At 40.6% G+C, this 9,386-nt stretch overlaps 2 non-coding genes across 2 annotated transcripts; both read right to left on the reverse strand.

Annotated features, from left to right (window-relative positions):
• Positions 1–8,330: 8,330 nt before the first annotated feature.
• trnar-ccu (transfer RNA arginine (anticodon CCU)) lies at positions 8,331–8,403 on the reverse strand. The gene has a single exon. It is a non-coding gene; the product is annotated as a tRNA-Arg (tRNA).
• A 910-nt stretch (positions 8,404–9,313) lies between these two features.
• trnar-ccu (transfer RNA arginine (anticodon CCU)) lies at positions 9,314–9,386 on the reverse strand. Its single transcript has one exon. It is a non-coding gene; the product is annotated as a tRNA-Arg (tRNA).

Below are 9,386 nucleotides of genomic sequence, written 5' to 3' on the forward strand. Positions count from 1 at the left end.
AATATTTGTTCGCACTTAAATAATATAAAAAGCTGGTTAGCAGAAATGTTTTTGATCCATCAACCTCTGGGTTATTGGCCCAGCATGCATCCCCTGCACAACTCTGCTTTCAGCCACTTCAGCAAAGACTAAACCTCACAATCCATGGCTTAGGAGGCCAGTGTCTTAGGCCGCTGTGGATCTTTGTAATCAATATGACCAATACGAACTGATGGAAGAGGTAAAAAAAAAATGTATAATGGCACTTACACATGGAATGAAACTACGCATTTTTTAAAAATATTTGTTCGCACTTAAATGCTATAAAAAGCTGGTTAGACGAAAATGTTTTCGATCCATCAACCTCTGGGTTATGGACCCAGCACGCATCCGCTGCACAACTCTGCTTTCAGCCACTTCAGCAAAGACTAAACCTCACAATCCATGGCTTAGGAGGCCAGTGTCTTAGCCAACTGGGGATCTTTGTAATCAATATGACCAATACGAACTGATGGAAGAGGTAAAAAAAAAATGTATAATGGCACTTACACATGGAATGAAACTACGCATTTTTTAAAAATATTTGTTCGCACTTAAATGCTATAAAAAGCTGGTTAGACGAAAATGTTTTCGATCCATCAAACTCTGGGTTATGGACCCAGCACGCATCCGCTGCACAACTCTGCTTTCAGCCACTTCAGCAAAGACTAAACCTCACAATCCATGGCTTAGGAGGCCAGTGTCTTAGGCCGCTGGGGATCTTTGTAATCAATATGACCAATACGAACTGATGGAAGAGGTAAAAAAATAATGTATAATGGCACTTACACATGGAATGAAACTACGCATTTTAAAAAAATATTTGTTCGCACTTAAATAATATAAAAAGCTGGTTAGCAGAAATGTTTTTGATCCATCAACCTCTGGGTTATTGGCCCAGCATGCATCCCCTGCACAACTCTGCTTTCAGCCACTTCAGCAAAGACTAAACCTCACAATCCATGGCTTAGGAGGCCAGTGTCTTAGGCCACTGGGGATCTTTGTAATCAATATGACCAATACGAACTGATGGAAGAGGTAAAAAAAAATGTATAATGGCACTTACACATGGAATGAAACTACGCATTTTTAGAAAATATTTGTTCGCACTTAAATGCTATAAAAAGCTGGTTAGACGAAAATGTTTTCGATCCATCAACCTCTGGGTTATGGACCCAGCACGCATCCGCTGCACAACTCTGCTTTCAGCCACTTCAGCAAAGACTAAACCTCACAATCCATGGCTTAGGAGGCCAGTGTCTTAGGCCGCTGGGGATCTTTGTAATCAATATGACCAATACGAACTGATGGAAGAGGTAAAAAAAAAATGTATAATGGCACTTACACATGGAATGAAACTACGCATTTTTTAAAAATATTTGTTCGCACTTAAATGCTATAAAAAGCTGGTTAGACGAAAATGTTTTCGATCCATCAACCTCTGGGTTATGGACCCAGCACGCATCCGCTGCACAACTCTGCTTTCAGCCACTTCAGCAAAGACTAAACCTCACAATCCATGGCTTAGGAGGCCAGTGTCTTAGGCCGCTGGGGATCTTTGTAATCAATATGACCAATACGAACTGATGGAAGAGGTAAAAAAATAATGTATAATGGCACTTACACATGGAATGAAACTACGCATTTTAAAAAAATATTTGTTCGCACTTAAATAATATAAAAAGCTGGTTAGCAGAAATGTTTTTGATCCATCAACCTCTGGGTTATTGGCCCAGCATGCATCCCCTGCACAACTCTGCTTTCAGCCACTTCAGCAAAGACTAAACCTCACAATCCATGGCTTAGGAGGCCAGTGTCTTAGGCCACTGGGGATCTTTGTAATCAATATGACCAATACGAACTGATGGAAGAGGTAAAAAAAAATGTATAATGGCACTTACACATGGAATGAAACTACGCATTTTTAGAAAATATTTGTTCGCACTTAAATGCTATAAAAAGCTGGTTAGACGAAAATGTTTTCGATCCATCAACCTCTGGGTTATGGACCCAGCACGCATCCGCTGCACAACTCTGCTTTCAGCCACTTCAGCAAAGACTAAACCTCACAATCCATGGCTTAGGAGGCCAGTGTCTTAGGCCGCTGGGGATCTTTGTAATCAATATGACCAATACGAACTGATGGAAGAGGTAAAAAAAAATGTATAATGGCACTTACACATGGAATGAAACTACGCATTTAAAAAAAATATTTGTTCGCACTTAAATGCTATAAAAAGCTGGTTAGCAGAAAATGTTTTCGATCCATCAACCTCTGGGTTATTGGCCCAGCACGCATGCGCTGCACAACTCTGCTTTCAGCCACTTCAGAAAAGACTAAACCTCACAATCCATGGCTTAGGAGGCCAGTGTCTTAGGCCACTGGGGATCTTTGTAATCAATATGACCAATACGAACTGATGGAAGAGGTAAAAAAAAAATGTATAATGGCACTTACACATGGAATGAAACTACGCATTTAAAAAAAATATTTGTTCGCACTTAAATGCTATAAAAAGCTGGTTAGCCGAAAATGTTTTCGATCCATCGACCTCTGGGTAATGGATCCAGCACGCTTCTGCTGGGCCACAATGTTTTCAACCACCACAGATGGGAGTTGAACCCACAATTCCTGGCTTAGGAGGAGAGTGCCTTATCCATTAGGACACTGGGGAACTGTCTACCTTTCACAACCATTACGGGCCCAGCACGCATCCGCTGCACAACTCTGCTTTCAGCCACTTCAGCAAAGACTAAACCTCACAATCCATGGATTAGGAGGCCAGTGTCTTAGGCCACTGGGGATCTTTGTAATCAATATGACCAATACGAACTGATGGAAGATGTACAAAAAAAAATGTATAATGGCACTTACACATGGAATGAAACAACGCATTTTTTAAAAATATTTGTTCGCACTTAAATGCTATAAAAAGCTGGTTAGACGAAAATGTTTTCGATCCATCAACCTCTGGGTTATGGATCCAGCACGCATCCGCTGCACAACTCTGCTTTCAGCCACTTCAGCAAAGACTAAACCTCACAATCCATGGCTTAGGAGGCCAGTGTCTTAGGCCGCTGTGGATCTTTGTAATCAATATGACCAATACGAACTGATGGAAGAGGTAAAAAAAAAATGTATAATGGCACTTACACATGGAATGAAACTACGCATTTTTTAAAAATATTTGTTCGCACTTAAATGCTATAAAAAGCTGGTTAGACGAAAATGTTTTCGATCCATCAACCTCTGGGTTATGGACCCAGCACGCATCCGCTGCACAACTCTGCTTTCAGCCACTTCAGCAAAGACTAAACCTCACAATCCATGGCTTAGGAGGCCAGTGTCTTAGCCAACTGGGGATCTTTGTAATCAATATGACCAATACGAACTGATGGAAGAGGTAAAAAAAAAATGTATAATGGCACTTACACATGGAATGAAACTACGCATTTTTTAAAAATATTTGTTCGCACTTAAATGCTATAAAAAGCTGGTTAGACGAAAATGTTTTCGATCCATCAAACTCTGGGTTATGGACCCAGCACGCATCCGCTGCACAACTCTGCTTTCAGCCACTTCAGCAAAGACTAAACCTCACAATCCATGGCTTAGGAGGCCAGTGTCTTAGGCCGCTGGGGATCTTTGTAATCAATATGACCAATACGAACTGATGGAAGAGGTAAAAAAATAATGTATAATGGCACTTACACATGGAATGAAACTACGCATTTTAAAAAAATATTTGTTCGCACTTAAATAATATAAAAAGCTGGTTAGCAGAAATGTTTTTGATCCATCAACCTCTGGGTTATTGGCCCAGCATGCATCCCCTGCACAACTCTGCTTTCAGCCACTTCAGCAAAGACTAAACCTCACAATCCATGGCTTAGGAGGCCAGTGTCTTAGGCCGCTGTGGATCTTTGTAATCAATATGACCAATACGAACTGATGGAAGAGGTAAAAAAAAAATGTATAATGGCACTTACACATGGAATGAAACTACGCATTTTTTTAAAATATTTGTTCGCACTTAAATGCTATAAAAAGCTGGTTAGACGAAAATGTTTTCGATCCATCAACCTCTGGGTTATGGACCCAGCACGCATCCGCTGCACAACTCTGCTTTCAGCCACTTCAGCAAAGACTAAACCTCACAATCCATGGCTTAGGAGGCCAGTGTCTTAGCCAACTGGGGATCTTTGTAATCAATATGACCAATACGAACTGATGGAAGAGGTAAAAAAAAAATGTATAATGGCACTTACACATGGAATGAAACTACGCATTTTTTAAAAATATTTGTTCGCACTTAAATGCTATAAAAAGCTGGTTAGACGAAAATGTTTTCGATCCATCAAACTCTGGGTTATGGACCCAGCATGCATCCCCTGCACAACTCTGCTTTCAGCCACTTCAGCAAAGACTAAACCTCACAATCCATGGCTTAGGAGGCCAGTGTCTTAGGCCGCTGGGGATCTTTGTAATCAATATGACCAATACGAACTGATGGAAGAGGTAAAAAAATAATGTATAATGGCACTTACACATGGAATGAAACTACGCATTTTAAAAAAATATTTGTTCGCACTTAAATAATATAAAAAGCTGGTTAGCAGAAATGTTTTTGATCCATCAACCTCTGGGTTATTGGCCCAGCATGCATCCCCTGCACAACTCTGCTTTCAGCCACTTCAGCAAAGACTAAACCTCACAATCCATGGCTTAGGAGGCCAGTGTCTTAGGCCACTGGGGATCTTTGTAATCAATATGACCAATACGAACTGATGGAAGAGGTAAAAAAAAATGTATAATGGCACTTACACATGGAATGAAACTACGCATTTTTTAAAAATATTTGTTCGCACTTAAATGCTATAAAAAGCTGGTTAGACGAAAATGTTTTCGATCCATCAACCTCTGGGTTATGGATCCAGCACGCATCCGCTGCACAACTCTGCTTTCAGCCACTTCAGCAAAGACTAAACCTCACAATCCATGGCTTAGGAGGCCAGTGTCTTAGGCCGCTGGGGATCTTTGTAATCAATATGACCAATACGAACTGATGGAAGAGGTAAAAAAAAAATGTATAATGGCACTTACACATGGAATGAAACTACGCATTTTAAAAAAATATTTGTTCGCACTTAAATGCTATAAAAAGCTGGTTAGACGAAAATGTTTTCGATCCATCAACCTCTGGGTTATGGACCCAGCACGCATCCGCTGCACAACTCTGCTTTCAGCCACTTCAGCAAAGACTAAACCTCACAATCCATGGCTTAGGAGGCCAGTGTCTTAGCCAACTGGGGATCTTTGTAATCAATATGACCAATACGAACTGATGGAAGAGGTAAAAAAAAAATGTATAATGGCACTTACACATGGAATGAAACTACGCATTTTTTAAAAATATTTGTTCGCACTTAAATGCTATAAAAAGCTGGTTAGACGAAAATGTTTTCGATCCATCAAACTCTGGGTTATGGACCCAGCACGCATCCGCTGCACAACTCTGCTTTCAGCCACTTCAGCAAAGACTAAACCTCACAATCCATGGCTTAGGAGGCCAGTGTCTTAGGCCGCTGGGGATCTTTGTAATCAATATGACCAATACGAACTGATGGAAGAGGTAAAAAAAAAATGTATAATGGCATTTACACATGGAATGAAACTACGCATTTTTTAAAAATATTTGTTCGCACTTAAATGCTATAAAAAGCTGGTTAGACGAAAATGTTTTCGATCCATCAACCTCTGGGTTATGGACCCAGCACGCATCCGCTGCACAACTCTGCTTTCAGCCACTTCAGCAAAGACTAAACCTCACAATCCATGGCTTAGGAGGCCAGTGTCTTAGCCAACTGGGGATCTTTGTAATCAATATGACCAATACGAACTGATGGAAGAGGTAAAAAAAAAATGTATAATGGCACTTACACATGGAATGAAACTACGCATTTTTTAAAAATATTTGTTCGCACTTAAATGCTATAAAAAGCTGGTTAGACGAAAATGTTTTCGATCCATCAAACTCTGGGTTATGGACCCAGCATGCATCCCCTGCACAACTCTGCTTTCAGCCACTTCAGCAAAGACTAAACCTCACAATCCATGGCTTAGGAGGCCAGTGTCTTAGGCCGCTGGGGATCTTTGTAATCAATATGACCAATACGAACTGATGGAAGAGGTAAAAAAATAATGTATAATGGCACTTACACATGGAATGAAACTACGCATTTTAAAAAAATATTTGTTCGCACTTAAATAATATAAAAAGCTGGTTAGCAGAAATGTTTTTGATCCATCAACCTCTGGGTTATTGGCCCAGCATGCATCCCCTGCACAACTCTGCTTTCAGCCACTTCAGCAAAGACTAAACCTCACAATCCATGGCTTAGGAGGCCAGTGTCTTAGGCCACTGGGGATCTTTGTAATCAATATGACCAATACGAACTGATGGAAGAGGTAAAAAAAAATGTATAATGGCACTTACACATGGAATGAAACTACGCATTTTTTAAAAATATTTGTTCGCACTTAAATGCTATAAAAAGCTGGTTAGACGAAAATGTTTTCGATCCATCAACCTCTGGGTTATGGATCCAGCACGCATCCGCTGCACAACTCTGCTTTCAGCCACTTCAGCAAAGACTAAACCTCACAATCCATGGCTTAGGAGGCCAGTGTCTTAGGCCGCTGGGGATCTTTGTAATCAATATGACCAATACGAACTGATGGAAGAGGTAAAAAAAAAATGTATAATGGCACTTACACATGGAATGAAACTACGCATTTTAAAAAAATATTTGTTCGCACTTAAATGCTATAAAAAGCTGGTTAGACGAAAATGTTTTCGATCCATCAAACTCTGGGTTATGGACCCAGCATGCATCCCCTGCACAACTCTGCTTTCAGCCACTTCAGCAAAGACTAAACCTCACAATCCATGGCTTAGGAGGCCAGTGTCTTAGGCCGCTGGGGATCTTTGTAATCAATATGACCAATACGAACTGATGGAAGAGGTAAAAAAATAATGTATAATGGCACTTACACATGGAATGAAACTACGCATTTTAAAAAAATATTTGTTCGCACTTAAATAATATAAAAAGCTGGTTAGCAGAAATGTTTTTGATCCATCAACCTCTGGGTTATTGGCCCAGCATGCATCCCCTGCACAACTCTGCTTTCAGCCACTTCAGCAAAGACTAAACCTCACAATCCATGGCTTAGGAGGCCAGTGTCTTAGGCCACTGGGGATCTTTGTAATCAATATGACCAATACGAACTGATGGAAGAGGTAAAAAAAAATGTATAATGGCACTTACACATGGAATGAAACTACGCATTTTTAAAAAATATTTGTTCGCACTTAAATGCTATAAAAAGCTGGTTAGACGAAAATGTTTTCGATCCATCAACCTCTGGGTTATGGATCCAGCACGCATCCGCTGCACAACTCTGCTTTCAGCCACTTCAGCAAAGACTAAACCTCACAATCCATGGCTTAGGAGGCCAGTGTCTTAGGCCGCTGGGGATCTTTGTAATCAATATGACCAATACGAACTGATGGAAGAGGTAAAAAAAAAATGTATAATGGCACTTACACATGGAATGAAACTACGCATTTTAAAAAAATATTTGTTCGCACTTAAATGCTATAAAAAGCTGGTTAGACGAAAATGTTTTCGATCCATCAACCTCTGGGTTATGGACCCAGCACGCATCCGCTGCACAACTCTGCTTTCAGCCACTTCAGCAAAGACTAAACCTCACAATCCATGGCTTAGGAGGCCAGTGTCTTAGCCAACTGGGGATCTTTGTAATCAATATGACCAATACGAACTGATGGAAGAGGTAAAAAAAAAATGTATAATGGCACTTACACATGGAATGAAACTACGCATTTTTTAAAAATATTTGTTCGCACTTAAATGCTATAAAAAGCTGGTTAGACGAAAATGTTTTCGATCCATCAAACTCTGGGTTATGGACCCAGCACGCATCCGCTGCACAACTCTGCTTTCAGCCACTTCAGCAAAGACTAAACCTCACAATCCATGGCTTAGGAGGCCAGTGTCTTAGGCCGCTGGGGATCTTTGTAATCAATATGACCAATACGAACTGATGGAAGAGGTAAAAAAAAAATGTATAATGGCATTTACACATGGAATGAAACTACGCATTTTTTAAAAATATTTGTTCGCACTTAAATGCTATAAAAAGCTGGTTAGACGAAAATGTTTTCGATCCATCAACCTCTGGGTTATGGACACAGCAGGCTTCTGCTGGCCACAATGTTTCCAACCACCCCAGATGGGACTTGAACCCACAATTCCTGGCTTAGGAGGCCAGTGCCTTATCCATTAGGCCACTGGGGCACTGTCTACCTTTCACAACCAGTACGAACTGGTTATGGGCCCAGCACGCATCTGCTGCACAACTCTGCTTTCAGCCACTTCAGCAAAGACTAAACCTCACAATCCATGGCTTAGGAGGCCAGTGTCTTAGGCCACTGGGGATCTTTGTAATCAATATGACCAATACGAACTGATGGAAGAGGTAAACATTTTTTTTATAATGGCACTTACACATGGAATGAAACTACGCATTTTTTAAAACTATTTGTTCGCACTTAAATGCTATAAAAAGCTGGTTAGCAGAAAATGTTTTCGATCCATCAACCTCTGGGTTATGGGCCCAGCACGCATCCGCTGCACAACTCTGCTTTCAGCCACTTCAGCAAAGACTAAACCTCACAATCCATAGCTTAGGAGGCCAGTGTCTTAGGCCACTGGGGATCTTTGTAATCAATATGACCAATACGAACTGATGGAAGAGGTAAAAAAATAATGTATAATGGCACTTACACATGGAATGAAACTACGCATTTTAAAAAAATATTTGTTCGCACTTAAATAATATAAAAAGCTGGTTAGCAGAATTTTTTTTGATCCATCAACCTCTGGGTTATTGGCCCAGCATGCATCCCCTGCACAACTCTGCTTTCAGCCACTTCAGCAAAGACTAAACCTCACAATCCATGGCTTAGGAGGCCAGTGTCTTAGGCCGCTGGGGATCTTTGTAATCAATATGACCAATACGAACTGATGGAAGAGGTAAAAAAAAAATGTATAATGGCATTTACACATGGAATGAAACTACGCATTTTTTTAAAATATTTGTTCGCACTTAAATGCTATAAAAAGCTGGTTAGACGAAAATGTTTTCGATCCATCAACCTCTGGGTTATGGACACAGCAGGCTTCTGCTGGCCACAATGTTTCCAACCACCCCAGATGGGACTTGAACCCACAATTCCTGGCTTAGGAGGCCAGTGCCTTATCCATTAGGCCACTGGGGC

This window comes from Oncorhynchus clarkii, chromosome 7 (assembly GCF_045791955.1).
Source record: "Oncorhynchus clarkii lewisi isolate Uvic-CL-2024 chromosome 7, UVic_Ocla_1.0, whole genome shotgun sequence".
Classification (NCBI taxonomy): Eukaryota; Metazoa; Chordata; class Actinopteri; order Salmoniformes; family Salmonidae; genus Oncorhynchus; species Oncorhynchus clarkii.